Source organism: Anser anser, assembly GCF_964211835.1.
Source record: "Anser anser genome assembly, chromosome: 4".
NCBI lineage: Eukaryota > Metazoa > Chordata > Aves > Anseriformes > Anatidae > Anser > Anser anser.
In genome coordinates, this window is record NC_139724.1 from 27,901,481 (window position 1) to 27,924,847 (window position 23,367).

The 23,367-nt window shown below is 39.0% G+C and overlaps 1 protein-coding gene across 2 annotated transcripts in view; it reads left to right on the forward strand.

Annotated features, from left to right (window-relative positions):
- SPOCK3 (SPARC (osteonectin), cwcv and kazal like domains proteoglycan 3) overlaps positions 1–23,367 on the forward strand; it is a 319,690-nt gene that overhangs the window by 30,601 nt on the left and 265,722 nt on the right. The window contains exons 2-4 of one of the 2 annotated variants that reach the window (XM_083835642.1): positions 1,621–1,797; positions 2,889–3,038; positions 9,293–9,529. The exons of the other annotated variant lie outside the window; for it this stretch is intronic. The gene's annotated coding sequence lies outside the window, so the exon portion shown is untranslated. The remainder of the gene's footprint in view (positions 1–1,620; positions 1,798–2,888; positions 3,039–9,292; positions 9,530–23,367) is intronic. 2 annotated transcript variants of the gene reach the window in all.

Here is a 23,367-nt window from a genome sequence, read left to right on the forward strand (position 1 = left end):
TTGACAGGTGGTGCTGTAATATAACCTTAATCAATCAAGCATATTGCTCATGATTTTTTTTTTTTTCCAAAGAGCCTAGCAAGGGCGCTAGCTGTGGAGGAAAAAACACATTTGAAAGGAGAGCTGATAGTTTCCCACAGTTGAATTTGTCATTCCATTTTATCTCAGAATGTTTTCAGCACTTTATAAAATTTTAACCTTCTCTTCTGAAGTCTACTGTAGGTGTTTATTTATTTATTTATTCTAGGGAATGAGATTAGGCACAGTAGCTGGTATTTCTAATAATTACACTTTTATTTTTTTTTTTAGTTCCCTTTTGGAAGCCTCAGTGCTCCATGTGTCAGCACAAGAGGGAGCTGATATTTGAAAGGAAGAGAAATCATGATGTTGGGTGCTTTGCCATTTTATTTTAATCCAAATGATCTTAGACTTGTAAGTGTAGGCTACTTTGTGAGCAGTCTTTGTTTGCCTGATCTCTGCCTGTGGAATAGCCTCTGTTTCTCAGATCCACTTGTATGTGGGATTGGTGATGTCTACCTCTTGCCTAACCTCCTGGACACCTAACTAAAACTAGCCCTGAGCAGCAGCTTGTGTAGGCTTGTATAAGCTAAATTGCCATCTTTCTTATTCTGTCTCCAGTAGTTATCAAATGTTATTTCCAAAATTACCTTATGCTAAATACTATACTTACTGCCAAGTAAAGGAGTTTACACCTCTCCTGAAAACTGCAAAGATTCATATAATGGATGTTAAGCCCAACCATAAATAATGCCTTTCAGATATTTTAGTTTCAAGTCAATAACATTCACAGAGGTTTTTGACTTACTTTCCTCCATAGTAATATGTAAATTAAGATACCATATCCTTTCAAGAATATTACTTTGAATACAATGAGATTTTTTGCCTGTGTTGATGGAAGGTTGAAAATTAAAATTCAGTGCTGAAGTGCTTTCTTAACATTCTTACTGCTCAGTGACATGGTGTGTTGTTTGTGTCCTGCAAATTAATATTATCAAGGCCAGTTGCCTGGAGACAGCGTAAGTATTTCTGTGTTTAGAAATGAAAGGAGCTCTGGGAATTGTATGAAAAATATGTTTAATTAATAGGGACAAGTAGGGAATTAAATGCATTTAATTTAAGGACACCTTAAAAAGCACACCCATTTTTGTAGCTGTTACAGAAGCTGTCCCATTAAATAGAACCTGCTGTCCAATTTCTTTCTTATTTTCTCAATTAAATAAAATTTCAGCTCAAAAACAATACAATAGGAGACTGAGGATTAGATTATTTTTAATTCCAGTTGACTCTCTCCAGATTTACTCCATAGGCAAATATGTTTCTCTCCTGTCTCTGAGTTACTATAACTCAGACAGAAATGCCCTGAGTGGTGTAAATTGAGCTGTTCCTCACCCTCTCTCAGCTCCATGCCAAACATCTCTATGATGGTGTCATTCCGCACTTCTCAAATGGGCTGCCAGAGAAAAAATGACACAAAGCAGTGCTCTGAGTGGAAGAATAATAGGAGTCTCTCTCCAAACGTTCTCCTGTATCAAGATGTACTCTTGAGTCTGTTCTGCACAGCGATACAGCCTATTTCTGATGAATGATGCTTTCTCCCAGCCTAGCCTGTGGCCAGCTGAGATCAGGTCCTCAGGATCCATCAGCACAAGAGGACTTATGGTGACCTTCTGAGGATCACTGACATCAGTCACCACTGAAGCACATACTTCTCCTTCCCTTTATTCCCTGCCAAAAATACCATGGCCAAGGGACACAGGAGACAGGAAGACAGCTCAGGTAGCTTTTGGAAAGTTTCATCACAGTGCTTTTTTTTTTTTTTTTTTAATACGAAGCTGAAGTCATGAAGATGCATGTTAGCATAACAAGCTATGCTTGATAGGCTTATAGAAATGTGTAATAAATATTGTTAACAAGTAAGCTGCCTAAAAATTTCCTGCTGTTCAATACCTTGTGATTAGTATGTACCACTGAACAAATGCAGCCCTTATTTCCTGGTGCAGACCAAGCAAACCTCTCTTCTCTTTCCAGCATCAAGGATAGGGATTTTGTCTTCTTCAGCTTACAAGGACCTAATGACAGATACTGAGCAGAGAAGTTCAAAGCCGTTGACTCCTTTTTGACTTTCAGCTGCAGCTTCAGAAGCAGCAAGCACACAAAGCATTCCTCTGCTCAGAAAAAATGGAAAGGGAGCTGAATGTTCAGTATTGATTTAATTGCTGCATCATTTCTGGAGACTGATCTTTTGAAAGGTCTGGATGGTAATTATAATAATGTGAATTTAAAAAATGGCTCAATGTTTGGATTGAAACATTGCATCAATGTCTGTGTGTGCCAGATACGGACCCCACCAGTTGCAGATAATTGATGTGTACACATACAGTAATGGAAATATAGTGAACAAATCAAAGTTTGCTGAAGGAGAAATGGAAAGAAAGAACAAATAATTTTCAAATATATGTCACATGCTATCTATTGGTCTTATGCATAATATGAGTAATTTGACTCTGAGTGCATTCTCTAAGCTTTGAGAGTTTTTGTGTCTTTAACTACAATTTACTTTACCCATTTGTCCAGATGACTCCTTTTCATGCAACCCCAAAGTGGCTGAATTCATTTTCTCTTAGTTTGGGTCTTACTCATCTGAGGTTGCATGTAGCTCAAAACCGATAGCAAACTCAGGGTTTATAGTAAAAGGTTAAAAAGAAAAAGTTTTGGTTAAGTTGGTCCTTGTCTCTCCAACTCTTTATTTGTTCAATGATAGTTTAATATGACCTATATTTGATAAGGCTGGGGGATGTTGTTGTGGTCTTGGCAAGATCAGGTTCATGGTTTTTCTTTTATTTATGTATTTTTTTTTAATGGTCCAGGAAACACACGTGGAAGAAGAAATACCAAAAATCTCCTGGACGCAGTGCCTGTCTTACAGTGTTAAATAGAAGCCCCAAACCTCAAAGCTATACAGAGACTGACATAGATACACTCATTAGATGTGTATCAATTAGCTTGACAGAGAAAAGGTATGGTATCTATGGAATAGAAGGAACATTACCATGAAGAAACATATTAAGATTATGATCTTTTCATTGCAAGGGAGGCATTTTCATTTACAGACTGTGAAACATCGACAGGCTAATGTGGAGAGAGATTATGATTTGCTATAAAACCAGAACCGTTATTGAATCCTGATGTTTGCTATCCAAGAGAGTTACAAAATGCATTGTGATGAGTTACATTTCGAGGATGTTTTACATGTCTCCCTTCAGGATTAGGACTGAGAGATCAGAGATAAAGGGACTGGTTTGTGTGTTCCCCTTCTGAAAGTCAGGCGTGCGGGGAGCAGGACTACTGTAGCTTTGATTCCAGCTGGGGTCTAGAAAGCAGACCACATTAGATCTAAATTTCCTGGAAGGCCAAATGCAATAGCACTCACGTGATGCTTAGGAAAAGAGACTTGCAACAGCAACGCTGAAGGAATTACATTTTCTCATTCCTGGTGTGTCTTTGGGTTTTCACACAGTAGTCTCCTCCTTGATTGCTTCCCTCAGAAATCCAGTTTCATTTCTTTCCTCCACAGTTTTTTAGATGGGAGGACATAACAGAAAAAGCTATATTTCACCAGATAGCACAGCCTCGCTATTGTTAAATGGCAAGAGTACCTCCAGAGCGTTATTGTGAAGGCACCAGTTTTCTAGAACAGGTTTCAGACTATGGATATTGTAGGAGCTACCTGTGGTGAATGTCCTCAATATTTTATCCTAGTTAATTAGCTGAAAATGTAATATGATGGCTTGCCATTTTGTGTATCCCACTTGGAAACCCTGTCTTTTCCATGCACTGTGTAGGAAACCTAGGCACTTGTGTAGTTTTAGCCTGCAATCTTTCTCTAGTGCAACTTCACATTTATCAAATAATTGTACTGCTTCCTTATCTCACAGGGGGCTGCATGGCTCGATACCCAAAATCACTATGAGAGTCACAAAGACAACGGTCTGTTAAACATGCTGTGAGGAATAAATAGAGAACAGTCTGGAATTTTTCAAATGCAAGAGAAGTCAAAACATAAGATATTAGCATCATTACTGTTACTCTCTCTACAAAAAGAGAAATGAAACACTTGACATGTGAACAGCTCTTTACATTTTTGGACTTAAGTAGTAGGAGAAAGGGGGTGTGAAGGTAAAATTTGCATGGAAGAGCACATGCAACTACTTTGCAAGATGTGCCTTGTGCTGTGTCACAGCTAGGCAGGTACTCTGCAAGCAGGAGCAAAGCAGCACTTCCTTCTTTGGGGAACTCACAGATTCAGGGAAGGTGAAAAGCCTGACATGGGTTCAAGGGGACAAGGAAGTAAGGCCATGAGATGTAGCCTGGCAGCAGTTAAAACACGGTTATATTAACGCACTCTAGAACACAATACATTATTTGCTCAGTTATGCCTCAAGCTTATTCTCAGTCCCCTAGTTGCCGGCAGAAGTGGATTGCAGAGGGAGGAAAGCAACCTTTTCCTGACAATAGCAAAAAGCTGATGTGAAGAGTGAAGAAAACTTAGGTTTGCAACAGTAGAAGAAGGGATTGTAGGGCAAGGTAATGAGTCATCGGTAAATGCATCCTTCATTCCTATGTCTGATATTCCACTATTTTTTTTTTAAGTTTATTCTACTTAAGTTTCATCTTAAGTATTAATGTATTTACCACCAGTCTCAGGAGACCTTTTCTTTGCTGCCACTTTTTATACATGATATACCATTTTCCTAACTAAATTACCATAAACAGATAATTTAAAAGTTATGGTGGTAATAGGAAAAATGTAGGAAATTACCAAATTCTCACAATTCTTTCAATTAGTAAAAAGAATGTCGTTGTATTAGATCCTTGCATTTAGAACTCAAAACAAAACTAGAAAAACAATCTTTTAGTTCTTAATGCCAGAACTTCTGAAATGAAAATTGTCTGATCTGTTTTGCAAATATTACAGAACATAAGCCATTCTGCAGTGTCCATTGTCTGCTGCTGTACAGTTTTATGCACACATTAGGGTATTAGCCTCATTTTCTTTTTTATTAGCCTTGTTGTTTTTAATTTGTTTTGTTTTTCTTTTCTTTAACACTGAAGACTGAACCTGCTGTGAGAAATGTTATCTCAAAGGAACCATCCTGGTGTAAAATGTTTCATCAAGTCTCTTCCAGATTGACAGTACTCTGCCAGCCTTTTGACAAAATAGCAAAGCCTGAACCTTTTTCTCTCTTCTCTTACATCCTGCCTTTATTTCAGTGCTTACATGGCCTGCACAAAGAATCCAAGCCTAGGAGCAGCTAACCACTCTCACAGCACAGAGAATAAACACTTTAGAAATTCTTCCTGTAGCACAAAATTTGCTGCACTTACCATGAATCTTATAAACCCTAAATAAGCTAACTGACATCATCAAGGCAGTGTATAATTACCAAAAAAAAAAAAAAAAAGCGAACAAAGAAGAGACATCTCCTGGTAGTTCTGTAGAATCTATAGGACAATATTAATAATCCAAAATATGGACGAGCATATGCACAGTGTTATTTCTAAATGAAAATGCCTAATTGTATCAATTACACATTCAGTTGGAGATGTATGTTTTCATCTATTAATTTTTCATTCATTTGTATTATGACACTGTATCATATTGCAGCTGCTCTCATCCCCCGGCATCTTGATCCGAGAAATGCTGCAATTCCAGCATAATTTCCAGGGAGCTCTCTGCACTGTTAGCTTCTCCTTTTCCACTTAGCTTCCCTCTCCCTTCTTTCTGCTGTTCCACTTTGTTGAAGATGCTCAGGCATTATGTGGCTGGAGAGTCAGAGCAGCCACTCTCCCAGCCTCAGTTCGGATGGGGCAGTGCTGAGCTGTGTTTCACACTGTCCTGCTGCCTTTCACTTTGCTGGGCTGTGTGTCGAGAAGAAACTTGTGATTAAATTAATTAAATTAAACCAGTGTCATGTAATTTGGTTCCTTCTATTTATTTACAACTAGCAACTTCTGCAACTCTTTCAGTTTTTAGTTGGCTTCTCATTAGCTCCATCATTATTCATTAGCTTCATGATTAGCAGAGTTTCTTTCACATAAACCCCAAAATTAACAACATTCACAATTGCCAAGGAAATGCTTATCAGTTTTTTTTTTTTTGTTCATTTGTTTCATTTTGTTTTGCTGTTAACATTCTCAAAACAAAGATTCAGATTGTGCTTTCAGGTATTAAACTGTTATTTATCAATAATAGCACAGTGCTGCATTTTTTTCATGACTTCAGTTTGTGTACCTGATTTCTGAGTAATTTCAAGGCAGGGATTCATTAGATGAACCTCTCTCAGTCAGATTGTATGAACTAGGTACCTAAAATCTGCTTATACTTTCGATTGTCTACACAGTTTTGCATATCTCTTGTCTCTCCATTTTTAAAGAAGCATGGTTTCACTGGCCTTTCTGTATAACTATATTCTCCAAATCTATGCATCATTCAGTGTTCCTTTTATTTTCCTTTCTCCATTCCTGTATTATCAATTTTATAGCAAGGTGACCATAACTGAGCTCAGTATTATAGTGTAATGTTGTTGTAGGTCCACCATGCATCACATCTGTTATCTGCTAGCAATTTCTCTCTGAAATTTCTGCTTGCCACCAGAAAAAGAGTGACGGAAATACCTAAGATGTATGCTCATTCACATACTGATGCTGGTCTCAAGGTGTGTTTGTTTTTTAAAACCCATGCCCCTCGATTCTGCATTTCATAACTCATCATCATGGAAGTGTAAGAAATTGGGTGAAATTTAATTGCACAAAATTTCAAAGATTCAAATTGGTCAGGTAAGGGAAGACCATATTAAATCCATTAAGTTTTCAAAAGCATTGGATGCTGATATTAAAAGGCTCCAGAGGCGATAGCATTCAGTGCATAATGAAGTTCCTCAGAATCAGTTTTGCACGGTCTCCTCGTACAGTGACAAAAGCATCTATCTGTATCTGCAAGTGGGGCAGAGAAAGGCATTCAGTGTGGTAATGACATTAAGCCTCTAATGCCTATAATATTCTCTCAAACAACATATGAAACATTATGTTTATCTGCAGCTTTAATTCAAAAGCAGAACTAAGTTTAAATTCCTCAAAAATGGGCCTGCATGCTGTTTGCCTATTGATAGCTAGCAAGTAACTGTAAAAGCCTCATTTCAGGTAAGCCAGTTTGTCCACATCTTAAATGGTAATGGGGAAAACAGTGGTTTCCCAGTGCTATGGCACTTCTGTCAGAAAACGATGACTTGGAGGAATACCTCAGTCCCAATGCAACCTTCACTGGGCAAGGTGCAGGGGCAAGAGATGCCCCATACCAGCCTGGCAGGGCTCTTCTCTGGGATGGATGCCAGAGCCTCTTGCATGGCCCCAGCTCCTTGGTTGAATTGAGTGGGACAGGAAGGTGCTGCTGGTCACTGGGATGGGTGCTTGGCAGAAGGAACACTGCTCGAGATCCCAAAAAGTACTCTCATATCGCCAGGTGATACTGTAGTAACCTTGGCAATAGTGACTGTGAGCTGCAAGAAGCAGCATTACCTTGAAGGAAGTAATCAGCTGCCCAGATGGTTAATAAAGAATAAATAATGAGACAACTTAGTCTGCGAAGGCACCTCTTTGGCCTGAGACTACACGATAATTTTAGTTTGGTATGTAGTATGTAATACGTTAATAAATTAAAGCAGAAAGCTTTGCGTGAACAGAAATTGCTCTCATCTGTACAGTGTACGCTCATTTAATAATGTATTGTAATGTATCTTTAAGATATATATATTTTTTTAAACAGGGTAATTAAAAAATTGCAGACCTAGTGATACTCTGCTCCTCCTATAAAGGGTCTGCACTTATCTGACTTGTTTTATGGATTTCAATAAAAGCTTTTTGTAAGTAGGTGCTGCAGGAATATGTTGCGTTTGCATAAGCTCATCCTCTTTGTACAAAATCAAATCCATCAAAGCAGTAAGTACACAGCTAAGTTTAAGACTGTGTTTGCTGTAAGGATGGCAGTTGTAATTAGGGCAGCTCACATGCCTGAGTTTTGATCAACAACATCTGCAGAAAGCAAGCAAGAGCTGCTCATTAAACATTGAGGAATTAATGAAGGTAAGGACCAGGGAAGGTAGACTTGATTCATTCCAAATAACTTTGTACTTACTTCTCAGGTGTAAGAGTAATTATTTCCCAGCCTTAAGCCTCACTGAGCTGGAAATTTTACTTTACGAATATCCACTGATTTGTTTATCTCAAGACTTAACATTTTTCTTGCGTTTCTTCCCGTGATGCTCTATATACATCACAGTCATTTTAATCCAATTGAGAACAATGATCACCTACTGTGCACCCAGATTTCTTCTTAAAAGAGTTTCTGTCCATTTTCCTTGCCACTTTACCACTTTATCGCTGTGAGTACAGATCGTAGGTAAACAGAAGAGACAAACTCCTTTGTTCAGTCTTGCTTTCTTTTGTTATCTTGGGTTATTTGCTGGTGTTGCGGTTGTAAATTGGCAGGATAGAGCACATTAGTGTGTGTGTGTGTGTGTGTGTGTAGAATAAGGCCACTTTTTGAAGTTTAGCACATGAATAAACGGTCACAAAAACAGTACACTTCAGAGCAGTACCAGTGTTTGTAGTACCAAGACAAATACTGTTTAGGGTGTTGTGATGCTATTCCCTTCCTAGGATTTTCAGGAGGTTTTGGGATAAAAATGCACATGTCTTTTTCTGGGGGAACAACCATGACAGCTATGAGATATTTCTACTTCTTTTTTTTCTTTTCATTCAGTCTTTACATATCCTCTATGCTGTACTGCCAGCTTTGGTTAGAGATCTTGCAGAGTGTAATTTCTATGGATGGCAAGCCTAGTTACCAGACTTCCTGGGCATATCAGTGATCACAAGATTAACTCCACTTCAGTTTGTATTTCAGCCTGCGTAATAATGACTTACAGTAATTAACCAGCTTTCTCTAATGTTTGAGTAAGGCAGCTCAGAATGTTTTTCCTATTAATCCAAGCATTCTGCCAAGGAATCTTGAATCTTATCCCATTGCTGATTTCAATTAGACAGTTTTGCTATGGTGCTTACTTAAAATTAGGAAAAGCACTATCACAATTAATTATGAATTAATTATAAATTATTAATCATGCATACATCATGGGGAAGTTGTGTCAGTTGTCAGAGTAGAATGAAATTGGACAGGACTTATCCTACGCTCATTATTTTTGTTTGTTTCTAGGTACTATTACTGAAAAGTCACTGCTTTACTTCAGCAAGAATTCAGACTTAAGGTAGCACTCCCTTAATGTGAAAGTCAGAAGATGGGATGCTGCCATAGTCAACACTGCCCTTCGTACCAAGATGTCGCAATTACTTCTCCCTGAACATGCTCCACAAGGACAGTGACAGCCTCTCCTCCCTTGATAGGCCATATGAAGGCAGTGCCAGCCTCTTGTAACACAGCCAGGGGAACAGGGTATGTTCAGATCCCTTCCTACTTTCCTCCATCACATTTTTTCTCAGAAAGAGCAGTCAGGCATTGGAACGGGTTGCCCAGGGAAGTGGTGGCATCACCATCCCTGGGGGTGTTCAAGGAAAGGTTGGACTTGGTGCTTGGGAACATGGTTTAGTGGGTGACATTGGTGGTAGGTGTATGGTTGGACCAGATGATCTTGGAGGTCTTTTCCAACCTTGGTGATTCTGTGATTCTATGAGCCTGCTCCTCATCCCCACTGTCAGCATCACAGCTGGTGCTCCCTGGTCCTCTCTGCTGTGCTCATTCACTCCTTGGGCTTGGGTTGCTGCACTGTGCTGTCCTCTCTTTGGCCACCTTCAGGTCTGGCCACCAGCTGACTCAGGGCCATGTAGCAGGGGGCATTACCAAACAGCACTTCATGTAAGTGCAAGGCTGCACCTCTTAGCAGTCTTTCAAGTCCCTCCAGCAAAGATAATAATGCAAATACCTATTAAATAACATTTGTAAAGAAAAAAAAAATAATGTGGTTCATGCCCTTCTCCTTTCTTCCATCTAGCTGAGTGCCTTAATATCTAGGCAACTCTACCTATAATATATGTGTAGTAAAAATAGCAATGCCACTTATTTGTAATTCAAGTCACTCTACGAAAAATTTTTGACGTTCTCCCTGCATGTATTTCTGCAGAGCTAATTATGCTCCCCTGCAGGATCAATGCTTTACTAATTTAAATATGTTGTAACAATATTGTCAGCAATGAATTTTACTGCTTCAAAAGGCAAATTGTTCTATGCCAACAATTAGAAAAAAATGCTTTGTTTTTCTTTTATGTAAATTCTTTGACATTAGCATTCACCTTTTCAGGCAGACATTTGATAAGGGACAAGTAGTGTATTACATAAAAGGGTATAAAGCAGAGAAATAACCACATCTGTCCAAAGAGAAAATTATAGCAATCTCTTTGTGATAAGCAGAGGATCCTTAGAAATCAAATACTGAGGTCACATCTGCTCTCAAGAAACCTGATCCACACATACAGTACCCAGCAGATAAGGCATGTCCATATTGGAATTATAATAATAAACCCCATGCCTGTAAAATACATTATACCTGATTTATTTTTAAAATATATGATTTGCTGATCTTCAAATGTCAGGAAGCACTGTGAGCTGCTGGAGTGACACACTGTCAACCAACTAACTCTTTGGGGGGCAAGTACCACTTGCTTGACATGAACTGCCACATTGACAGGCCCTAATGATCCTTCATTTGAGTAAAATAGGTGTGCTGCCCCTCCTTGTCTGTTCTTTAACTTCATAAGCACTGTAGAAGAAAAGGAGGAAGAGAAATGTCTCTGGCTTGGAAATGTTCATGTTTGTTTGATAGAAAAAATGATCAGATTAATTGGCAATTAAATAAAGACCGTAAACTGAAACTGAGGGAGTAACATTCTCCCTGTTTAGCTTTCCACTTTAGTCTCTCGTCTTTTCTTTTGCAGCTTGCGATTATGAAGCAGTGGCTAACAAAACCCAGAGACATCCATTTTAAGGCACTGGAAGTGTTTGTCAATTCAGCTTGAGTGTGGGAACTTTTCTTGTGGTGAGGCTTGGAGCTGGTTTAGTGTATGTGCAGGAGTTGAGGCTTGCTGTTTATTCAGTTGACATTAGGACTTTCAAAAAGTATTTTATGATCAGGCTGGGGAATGTCTGGGAATTGTCTTTTTTATTTTTTCTTCACAGTGGCTTGTGCACGTGTTATCTTTGCCTTTTCTTGGAGTTGTGGCATTTTACATGCCAATTTGAAGTTATGACACAGAGTGGGCAAGAGCGATGCAGGCTGGCTTGGTGACACATGCAGGAGGCTTTGCCCTCACTGTGTTCCTGCCCTTGCAGTACTGTACAGGTGGCCCAGCAGCCCCAGTGTGAGCTCTTGGCCATGACCTACTCTGAAGCAAGTCTCCTTGACTTTCATAAGCAAAGCACAGTGGTAACCCTGAGCTGCAGCATGGTGCAAAACACCTTCACCCAAGTCAGAGTGCCCAGCTTGTCACACTCAACAAGTAGTACCTGAAGTCGTTGAATATCAGTGAGTTGGGTAATAGTCTCTGCTACTTCAAAAACAACACCCATCACTGACTGTGTATGTCAGTGTATGTATATGCTGTGTATGCCTGAAAATGTGTATTAAATGTTGACCACTTTTCCTTCCTGTTATGAACAGGTGGGATTTCACAGCTCAGTTTGGGAGCAGGTGCCTTCGTTCTCTACAGAACACAACTCGTTCCCCTGCAGCTCTGCTTATACCTGGTCCTCAAAGCTTTGCTGGATTGTAGCTTGGAGCTCTCCAGAGGCTGGTGCAAAATCACTTTAAGCTCTATGGAGCTGATGCTTAAATAACATTCAAATGAACTCTCTTCAGCCTCTAAGCTACTGTTGTACCAGGTCTGCCTCACAAAGCATTGTAGACTTTCATGTCTTTCTCTGGAGAAATAAATTTGAGGCTTCATTCACATGAAAAAATTCAGTATGATTTATTTACAGGTTAAGGGCCCAAGCACATCCCTATAAATAATGCTTTGGCCTTATATTTTCCTTTGTGAACTTAGCATTTTATTTTTTTGTGTGTGCTTCCTAGGGCCTTTGGGTTATTATCACAGTGAATACTGCTACATTTTATGTACTGTGTTGGAAAAGACTAGTTGTTTTCCTCAGCCTGAGGAACTAACACCTAAATCTACTCTGTGTAGTGTTGATACTTGATATTCTTTCTTCTGTTAATTTCTCTTGTGATTGTGCTTCTTTCCAAAGTAGATACCTAACTACTAGCACTCTGTTTACTTTGATATGTATTTCAAGATGCTGCAATTAACAGCATCGATATAATTATTCAAATACGATTATAGGTATGTAACAAAAAAGCAGGAAAACCACATAGCAGAATCTAGGAGAAAGAAAAAAAAAGGTATTTATTTTATTCTAATAACTTTCTTCAAAGGCTAAGTATAGGCCTTTTTGCGTTTTAAATTACAGCTATTAATATGATTTACTAGAAGTCGAGCTTTGGCACTTTATACTAGCTGCTACAAATATTACCAGTTTTTACAAGTAGAATATGCATTAAAGTCTTCATTAACTATTAATTTTAACTGAAGTCAATTAATTATTTTAACTTAAGTAAGAGCTTCAAGCCTGAACACCAGTTTATAAGAGGACATTAACAAAATTGCTAGTTACAGAGCAAAAGAGGAGTGATGTAGAACCATGCAATTCCTTTGAAGATGCATATTCATACAGCGATTGGCATTGATTTTGTTGCTGTAATCAATATAAATATCTTTTAAAACCGTTTTTTTGATATTTTAATATCTGACAGTTTTAGCCCTGTGTGTGGAATAAAATACAGTTACACTTTTCTCACTGGGCTGCCAGCTGATCTGTTGGTGGAATGACCCCAAGGTCAAAGATATAACAGGCTACTTGCAGCTTTTTACAGTGTTTTTATTGGGGCTATTTTTATTAGAGTTACAGTGGATGCTGTTATGCCTCTAGTGAGTCAGGGCCTTGGGACGTTTATGCCACCTGTCATCCCCTCTTAACAGCTTTGATCTTGCATGCACTGGTTGGAAAAATTATTGTGCCATTTTTCAGTTTCAGCCTGCAGTGGTTTAACACAGCTCCTGACACTTTTTCACAACATGAGTTGATACAGACAAGAATTTTTGAAGAGAGCCCTAAGGCTAACAATAATATTTATATCTTCTGCCATTCATGGAAAAGCAGAGCCAATAAAGCAGGCAAAGGCTCTGGTATGTGTTCCCTGTTGCTCATTAATGTTTCAGCCGATTCTGTGGGTGTTCTGTGGAAGAGTGGTTGCTTTCATTTTCTCATGAAAAGAAAATACGATATTTCTTATTCAGATCTATTACCTATGAGATTCTGCTTTAAGCTTTTGCTTGAAGGATGTTGTTCATCTCTTTTATGAAGAGAGATATATAACACAGGCATATATGCAAGTAGAACAGTGCTGGGTTGGCCTTGAAAAAATAGATGCACTGCAAGAATAGTATCTGACAAATGCAGATGGAGAAACAGAGAGCTTGGTTCAATAGGAAATGCCTACAACCTTCCAGGCTGCATATCTTTTTGAATGAGGAGAGGACTTGTCCTCAGACAGGCAAACCTCTCCTTCCTGTGGATGCATGTGTATATGGCCATGCTGTATTTCTCGCCCTGAAGGCTCTGCCAGTCAGTATCTGACTGCCTTTATACAAAGAGTGTCCAACTCCACTGTTCTAGTCCTCACTGTCTTGCAACACATGCTTCTGATCTGTCCCAGTGTCACTTCGTTGTGAGGTGCTGAATGACTATCTTGCACCCCTAAAAATGGTAAGGGTGCATTTCTTTCCTGAGCTTCTGCTCCAGTAATATACATGTTCAATAATTTCTCAGTTCTGAGAAAAACACAAACTCACAGTACAAGCACTGGGCATTCCTGGATCCCATCTAAATGGGATTAAAGTGTTGTTTAAAATTTAAATAGACACTTCTAAATGACAGTGAAGAGGGCTGAAATAGATATTTGTCCTGAAATGGCAGATCAAGTAAATTATTCCTTTTCCAAATATACTATTAGAAATTGTCTTGAAAAGATCTGATATTTGTTCTGTTCTTACCAGGGTGTGGGGTTTTTGCCCAGCAGGGCAGCTGGACTCCCAACACAGCCACTCTATCACTCCCATCCTCAAAGGGAAATGGTGAGAAAATACAACGGAAAGGTCTCAAAGGTTCAGATAAGGACAGGGAGATTGCTCAACAATTATTGTCATGGGCAAAACAGACTCAACATAGGGAGATTAATGAAATTTAATGCCTATTACTAGCAGACAAGACCAGTGAGAAAATAAAAGCACACTAAAAACATCTTCCACCTCCTCCCTCTGAGCAGTGCAGGGTAACAGGGAATGGGGGCTGCAGTCAGTCCCTGAGGCTTCTCCGCCGCTCCTTCACGGTCACTCTCTGCCCCTGCTCCACGTGGGGTTCCTCCCACGGGATGCCGTCCTTCCCGAACTGAGCCTGCGGGGGCTGCCCACAGGCAGCAGCTCTTCAAGAACTGCTCCCACATGGCTCCGTACCATGGGGTCCATCCCCCAGGAGCAAACTGCTCCAGCACGGGTCCCCCACGGGCAGCAGCTCCCCCCAGACCCCCTGCTCCTGCGTGGGCTCCTCTCCACGGGCTGCAGCTCCGGCCCGGGGCCTGCTCCTGCAGGGGCTCTCCATGGGCCGCAGCCTCCTCCAGGCCACATCCACCTGCTCCACCGGGGGCTCCTCCACGGGCTGCAGCGTGGAGATCTGCTCCATGCGGGACCCATGGGCTGCAGAGGCACAGCCTGCTCCACCAGGGGCCTCTCCACAGGCCGCAGGGGAACTGCTGCTGCCTGCCTGGAGCACCTCCTGCCCTCCTGCTGCACTGACCTTGGGGGCTGCAGGGACAGTTCTCACTCCTGTCTCCCAAATGCAGTTGCAGCTGATCTGTTGCTGTGATGTGACATGGGGCAGCTGCTGGGCTCTGCTCACAGAGGCCACCCCTGAAGACTCCCCGCTACCAAAACCTGGCCACATAAACCCAACACGTAGGGTCTATTTTAATGTGTGCTTTTGTTCTTTGAATCTATGCTGTAAAGCCACATCAAATCACGTCTTTGAAGATCAGTCTTCAAAGTTTCCCCTCCAATTCTGTCTCTAATTTTTCCTGGCTCAAAAAATCTGGCCCAAAGTCAGTTTCCTTAATGGAGTCTACATAAAGAGTAGAACTGTTATGATGTTGGGATTTCTTTGACAAAATCTAGCATTCTGACACAGCCAAGCTCTTTGCAGAAAGTTATCAGAAGAATACATTTGGAAATTGAAACAGCAGCTTCCGGATCAACATAGGTTTGGAAATTCTAGTATGGAATGAACATATGGAGTTAAAAAGCAAGAACAAGCAAAGGAGAAAGGTAATCCCTTTCAGTTAGGCATATTTAACCCAGTTCTTCAAAGCAGAAGTCATTCTTGTCAAAGCTGGTGAGAAGGTACTAAGGTGCTGAGGTCAGAGGTAAGAATGCAAGTGTTCAGCTGATTGTCTGTAGAGAATCAAATAATAATGTCTCCATAAAACATAAAATACCGGGTTATACCTACATATGAAGAAACCTGACAAAAGGTGAAGACAAATCTTTTGAAGTTGAAGGAAGTGAAATAAGTGAAAGCAAACTACAGTAGCTTCAACCAGTAGTGTGGCAGGCAGATGATGCAGAGAATTTTTTAAAGTTAATTCGTTTTAAATGGGCCAAAAGTCCATTTTACTCACTTACCTGCATGTGTTTATAAAAATGTGACCCATGCATTTGGATCCAAAACAATGTGATAAGCTGTGACCAACCTGGAATTTGTGAGTAAACAAATGTCATTGTTTCTATTGTATATATGCAACAGGCCTATGTGATTTGTATGTATTGTTTGACATAGTGTCACACACACATACAAAAATGCATGGTAATTTACTATTTTATTTTTAGTTTCAGGGATGTTCACTTTCAATTCAAATGGACCAAATCCACTAGATAGAAAAAAATACAAAGTGAAGTATTTCATAATTGCTTTTTCATTTGCGTATTTTAAAATTCCACTGTGTAGAGCAAAGTTTGGAATAATTTAACTTGTATTATTTAGAAAACTATCATGAAAGTTCAGAATAATTCAAGTGTGTGTACCTGTTTGTCATAGTTAAATTTGGAGCCTAAGAAAATCGTGTTGCAGTGGTGTTTTAGATCTTCAGTGGGCTCAATCTCAGTTGAACGTTACTTCATTTGAAAGTCATGGTTCATGTAAGAAGCAAAAATAGATTTCATTTAAATGCTGAAAATGGGCTGATGATAATTTTGAGCCCATCTATAGCAGCAGCAAATTCCAGCTATTTCTCTTTGCACCCATAGTTATTGCAGTCATGGAAAACTGTTTTTCACCAGGTTGCATGTGCTTATTCTTTCTACCGTTTCCCAGTAGTCCATGCTGTCCTAAACAAAGTGAAATAAAGAGGGATGTCATGGGCCACATAGCAAAATCTGGTAGTCATTCAAAGTTAAGATACACTGACAATTTATAAGAAGATGAGAATAATACATTGGAAGAACAGGGTGACCTTAAAACAGCATTAATAGAAATAGAATGAAATGTTCTAGTACAAGGTCAGGTACTTAAGAACTACTAATAAGAAATCTACTGTAAATTGAAAATGAGTGATAAAGACAGAGACACAGTTAATCATAGAATAATTATGTGATGTAGCTCTGAAAAAGACAAAAGTTTTCCTAAAATGTAAGTGTTCAGACATGGGGAAAGTATTTGTGCCAGTGAAAAAGGTCTTGATGAAATAATAGTTGACCATATTCCAAAAATACTAGCAAACTTTCATGCATATGACTCAAAAATTATCTGGTTAAAACAAAACAAAACACAGAAAACCAACAACCCCCAACAAGAATAAATACTTTTGTCATTATTCACAAGCATTGCAGATTATGTTTGTTCTTATAAGACAACACTAAATCACATCCTGGTAACTTCTGAGCCTTCTTTCTTTACTTCAGATGCTTCCCTCCCCTAACTTTTCTATAGCCAAAGCTCTTTATAACTCCTGATCCAGCTCCATCTCTGTTTTTGTCACTTGCTATTTTAAACAGGCTGGTACTAGAAAATAAGTAGATAAAGAAAGAAAGTGGACATTTACAATGAAGGTTTTACAAAACAGCATGTGGGATGATCAGCATGACACAGGGCATATCTTATGGTAGGAGACTGAAAGAAATCTGCTTAGCTTAGAAAACTTGAGTCCAAAGGAGGGTAAGATTGCTTTCTATTGAAGTTATGTTGGTGTCATCAGTGGGGTAAGTAGTTCAACACAAAAAACTACTACTTAAGATAAAAGTTAAAGCAAGCAAACAAAAAATAGAGGTATTAATGGGCCTGAGTAACCTTATGCAGAAACTATAAAATATAAATATCATATGAGTTATATTCTAGAATAGTCTTGAAACTGGAGCAGTGGAGAAGCAAGCACCAAAAATTAATTGCTCTTTTTTGATTAGTTTACAGAAGGGATTAGTTATCTACATTGCTTGTGATATCAGAAGGCCAGGCTCTTGATGATCTTGGAGAGTATTTCTGATAACAAAATCTGCGATCAACAAGGTCCTTGTTGCAAGACATATCCTTTTTTTTTTTTTTTTTGGATTTTTCCCAATTTCAGTTTCTACAAGCGACATAACTCAAGTCTGAAAACTGGCTTGAGTTTAAAAGTATCATGTATTTCTATTACAGCAGAAGTCTGGTCATCTTGTTTAAGGTGGGGGTTATGTACTATTTGTATATCAATCCCAGCGTGAATTAATCTCAGGCACTTAGTATGGGCTATTGTCTTTTCTGTTCAGAAGCTGCAAAGTATTTTACCAGCAGTAATTAACCTCAAAAGAATTCAGTGAATTATCGAACTCATGCGAAGATACCTATTGAATCAATAACAGAACTGCAAAATAATCCGTGTTTCTACTAGTTAAGAATTCTATTTCCACTCACTAGAAAGTAGCAGCATAGGCAAATTTTTAGTATATTATACTGTATTTTATGTTATTGTAAGGTTCTGTGAAGAAATCATTAGTACAGGTTTGCTTCAAAATATTGGAGAAATACTGTCTGATTTTACAAGAATGGGAGGTTTCTACAAGCTTAATTTGTAAAAAGTTCATTTTTGATATCTTTATCTCAGTTTTAGAGTTATTTATGGTCCCTAGAACAAGCTACATGCCTGAAGAAGGAAATTAAAACAGAGAATTGTAAAAGGCTGGTAGTAATGGAAGAGTGATGTCATGTCTGTTATCTCTTTGCATCACTGGGTGAGCAGTGTTAATATGTCCTAGGCTGACATTTCCAGAATTAAGCACTTGCTTACTGCACTTGCTTAACTCCGGTTTTACCTCCCAGAAATATTGGCAGTAAAGACATCACATATAGAGCCCAGTATCCAGATAAATGGATATGAAAATGGGGCAAGCGAGAACTGCAGAAATAAGTGATTTATTCAACACTGATGTGTTGCCTTGAGAAGTATTTGGTATCTGCTTTCATTGTAAATCCCTCGAACAGCTAAGTGTTAAATAATTTGTATGAAAAGTATGTTAACCTGAGTGGTACTGAAGCTCTGGAGATTTGTGAATGATAAATAAAAGATTTTTGTCTGTTTTAGCAGCATGTGTCCTTACTACTCACTGCCATGCTGAGCAGCTGAAAATGAGATAGCGGGGACATGATGTCATGTTTGTGTAAGTACTGATTTAGGGAAAAAAAAAAAATGGAAAAAAAAAGAGATCAAATACGCAACCTGTGAATGCATATTTTTTTACGAGTGTGCAAGTAAATATTATGCTAGTTGTGAAGCCATAATTAAACAAACCATTGAAAAGGCTACTTTTATTAACGTAAGAGAGGATGAAGAGTAATAGACTCATGCTAGACAAGTGAGCCACATGAGACATCTGCTACCTGAAACTACCCATCTGGATGCTTTTCAGTAATCAGATTTCTGCTGATTTATCTAGGATTTAGGCACCAATCTTGATATCACGTGCAAAAGAGAAAATATTTCACGTCAATGCAAATGCAATCCTGCTTTTGATTGCACTTTGGGTTGTGTCATGTATGGCAAGAGCTAGTGCAAGCCAGGGAAATGTGACACAAAATATGTGAAAGAGGTGGAATCTGTACTGAGAGATTAAATGAGCCTGCTGTCATAGTGATAGAATCAAGTTGTCTCTGCCTTGTCCTCCCCTGCACTGCATGAGGGTTGTGAAAAGTTCTGGCAGGTAGGTTTTGATATTCTCAGGTGTGATGTCTTTCAGTCAAGGCAATTGGAAAAAGTCAGATGCTTATATCATTAATTCCTTACGTCCAGTGTCTGTCTTAGAGTTCAGTACCTAAAAGGGGATTAAGCAAGCGCCTAGCGCTAGACACCAATCCCTCCTCCTCCAAATCTCACCCATTGCTGCCTATTACTCATATAACTCTTGAAGTTGCCAGGCACTTTTGTAGAACAAAAGACCTTGATTATTTTCAATCACTTGAAACCTCTTAGCTCAGTTACAGGAAGCAATCTAGCCACTAAGTGCAGTGCAAGCTGCAAAATTCATCTGCAAAGCGGGGTAATTTAGTTTTTACTCTGCTCCATGCTGGAGCTCAGGGGCTGGATGCTACTAGTTCCAGGTTTGGACTAATTTGACGTTAGATCTTTAAATTCTCTGTTTCATTCAGGATAAGGCCATGACTGCTATGCTGATACAGTCTTTGTTTTAGGAAGTTTGTCATCTAATTTTAGATATGGTAAGGAATAACAGTAAGTAATGGATAGGTGTGTGCCAATGTGAAAAAGCAAAAGGAGCTTGTTGTTCCATTATGGGCTACATGCATCTTGATGGTTCTCTTCAAGAAAATTGAAGGATATAATAGTAATTTCTCATGAAAGTTGCATCTGTTAGAAAGTAGCAGATTACTTATCGCTAGAAAGCGATACTACGCTAAAACACATAGAGCAGCCTTTTCTCCCACCAAGATATTTGTTCAAGGGCCTGGAGCTGTGGTTTCTGTCAAAGGCAAGTTGGCTGCCCTGTAGCTACCCATAATGTTTGCCGTGAAGATTGAGTTTCGAGTTGTATTTCAAGTGGCATTTAAATTCTTATCCACCTGTATATTAAGCTCTCTTGTCTTGCTTCTCTTTGCAGGCTGTCTTGCCAAGAAAATTGTGGCTCAGTTTTTAATTGTCTACCTTCCCCAAATGCTGTCAGGCTAAGGTACATTATCTTATATATCATCCACCAACAGTTCAAGATTAATTAGTCTTTCACCCATTTTAAAGGTATCATCTATATCCTGAAGGCAGAGTATGGTGTTTGGCAGCCTCTTCAATCACTTAAAATTCTTCTCTGTGTACTGTATAAATAATCTGTGGAAGAATTGCTCTGTTCTGTGAATAGCTACAGATACAAATGGCATATTCTCTACAATTCCGCAGTCTTCAGTCTATACAGATTACCCCATTTGAGTGTTATATAAAGGATAATAAATATTTTTCACGTCTTACAATCTTACGGCAAAACTGACATATTGTTAGCGTTTACTCTGTGATTTCAGGGCTTTATGTATTTTTTGTTTTGCCTAGTTTGCAGAATGATCACTCGATACAGGATGTGGAAGGTCTGTTTGCGCTGCTGGGAGTAAATGTTATTAGGTGTACATAGAAAAAAATGAGCAGGCAAATTCTAAGCAGTTGCAGTGATGCTGTTTGGATGCATTACCTATATGATGATTATTAGCTTTTTAGATTATTAACTTTTGCAAGCAGATTTAATAACCTACTTGCTTACTTCCTTAAGTTCCTGCTAATTAGTCCTATTTCTTATGAATTAGAATAGCTGCCCAATATCCGTATGAAAATATGACGTCTGCCATAACGGTAGTGTGTGCGGTCTGAAAGCGTGCAGAATACGTTATCTAATGACTTCAGTTTTATGTATGTTTTGTCTAAGATATTGAGACTTTAACTCAGTGCCACTAGTGAACAGAAAGCAGGGCAAGTGTAATGCAGACAGGCTCTGTTCGTCTGTAATGCTCTGTGAACTGGCATCTTGCTGTCTCACTGTATGCTAGGGTAAGTCCTATTATGGGGCTTGGCTGTTTACATTAAGGATTGGTGACCAGTGTCTGAGGGTGAAATCCTCAGTAAAAGCCTTAGAGATTAGAAAAACCTAGAGCAAAATGCTATGTTTACTCTCCTCTATCCTTGTAATGCCAAAGGGAAGAAAACTGTGTCTACGGATGCGTTTTTTTAAGCGCAGTGATTGCAGAAGAAGGCTCTACCAAAGCGGCATTTTACAAATTGACCTGACAGTGTAAGGGTTGGATTCTGCCTGATTTCTGCCTTGGCCCGAGGTTGTGTGGGCAGGATTTTGCTGCCAGGAAATGCTCTGGTCCCTGCGCCTGCGAGTCAGCCGGTTGTCACTGCCTGACAGTTCTGCAGCTGATAGAATCTGAGCTGTCATTTATAAATAAATAAACAGGCTTCCTGCATTGCAAAAACACTATTCATAACATGAACTGATGTACTGCTTCCTCGATAAACTGCCTTTGCAAAATCTCTTCAGCCGAACAATAGAAAAATAAAGGCACAAGATTTATTACCTTATGCTTCAATATTGCTTTCACTTCAAAGCTGTTTAAACAAGCTAATGCTATTAACCATGAAAAATATGATTTTTTCCAAATGACTTGCAGGTAAGTCAAAATATCTTCACCTGGTAAGGAGGTGGAATACATGACCTAGTATATATTTTCTATTTTTAATGTCTATGAACTACTTTTGTTGGAAACACAAGGAAGAACAGAAATTACTGCTTTGTTATTCCCCTTTCATTTTTCTGGATAAAGCATACATATCTTCTTCTCTAAGGTCAACATAACAACAACCAAACTCCAATGCACTTCTGTTATTCTCTTATAGAATTAATTTTACTGAATTTTCACTGTATTTGGACCATTAATCTCTTGTAGCATTATTCAATTAATATTATTTTTTGCTGAAGTGAGATCATAAAACATTGGCTGAGTATTTTTCACATTTAAATAACAGTTTTGAGCCCCTCTATTTTTTTTTATATTTATTTTTAAAATGTGATTGGACGCTTTCCTGGAGATTTATATAATGCCTTTGATAAATTCTAAGCAATGCTTTTCTTTGCATTGATGGAAATGTTCTAAAACTGGTTTAAAGTTATGGATGAGAGACATGGCTGAGGTCTTATGAGAATGTACCAAGACACAAAGAAGACATTTGTATTGATAAGTCCCATGCGCACAAGCATACATAAGTTTCATCATAGATTGGATCATCTTTAAAACTCATGGCTGAAAACTCACTCAGAGAGGGGAAAACACATGAAATCTACCTACATCCACGTTAGAGCTTTCAGCTTCTGGTTTGGTGGATCTATGCATTTCAGCCACGTCTCCTATGCTGAATGACAGTTGAGATAACAGATACCCCTCATGTAGCCTGTTGGTCTCAGTTTGTAAGTCACAGACTATGGTAAAAACAAAAAAGCCCATTTACACAGCTCCCATGCAGATGTGCAAGCCTACTGGCATGGCCAAAGGCTGCTGCATGAGCTGCAGGCACTGCATCTGCAGGAACCAGCTTCCAGCCGACATCAGGAGAAGATGTAAATGCTGTATTGGCCTTGCTTTTTCCTATCCTTCTTGCATGGTGAGTTATGAAATGGGCTGCGAAGTTTTCTGGAGAGTTATTAAGGGAGGATTTTTTTATTTTTTTTTTAAGTATTACAAAGAAGTATTATAAGAAAAAGTTGAAAGAAAAGCTGTTTTATGGTCTTTGGCATGCCTCCGAGCCATGCCAAAAAGCCACAGCAATAGGCAGCTTCTCTGCTTTCCTCCGGGCATAAAACACTCTGTATAACAGCTGTCTCGTATTTAATGGATTCGGTAAGTTACCGTTTTAGAAAGAGAATTCTGGAAATCTCAGATCTCTGTGTCATTTCAATATTTAAAGTGTGGTAAGCTAGGGAACTGGTCCATATCTACTTTCTGTGAATATCCAGTGTTTGTTACAACCTTTGCCACTACATTTGTTATGCTGGCCGTATATTCCTGGTTATTTTTGCTGTAACTATGAGAACATCAAATTGTGAGGGTATAGCGGGGAGAGTAACAGAAGAAGGTCATCTTACTGCACAGTGCACACC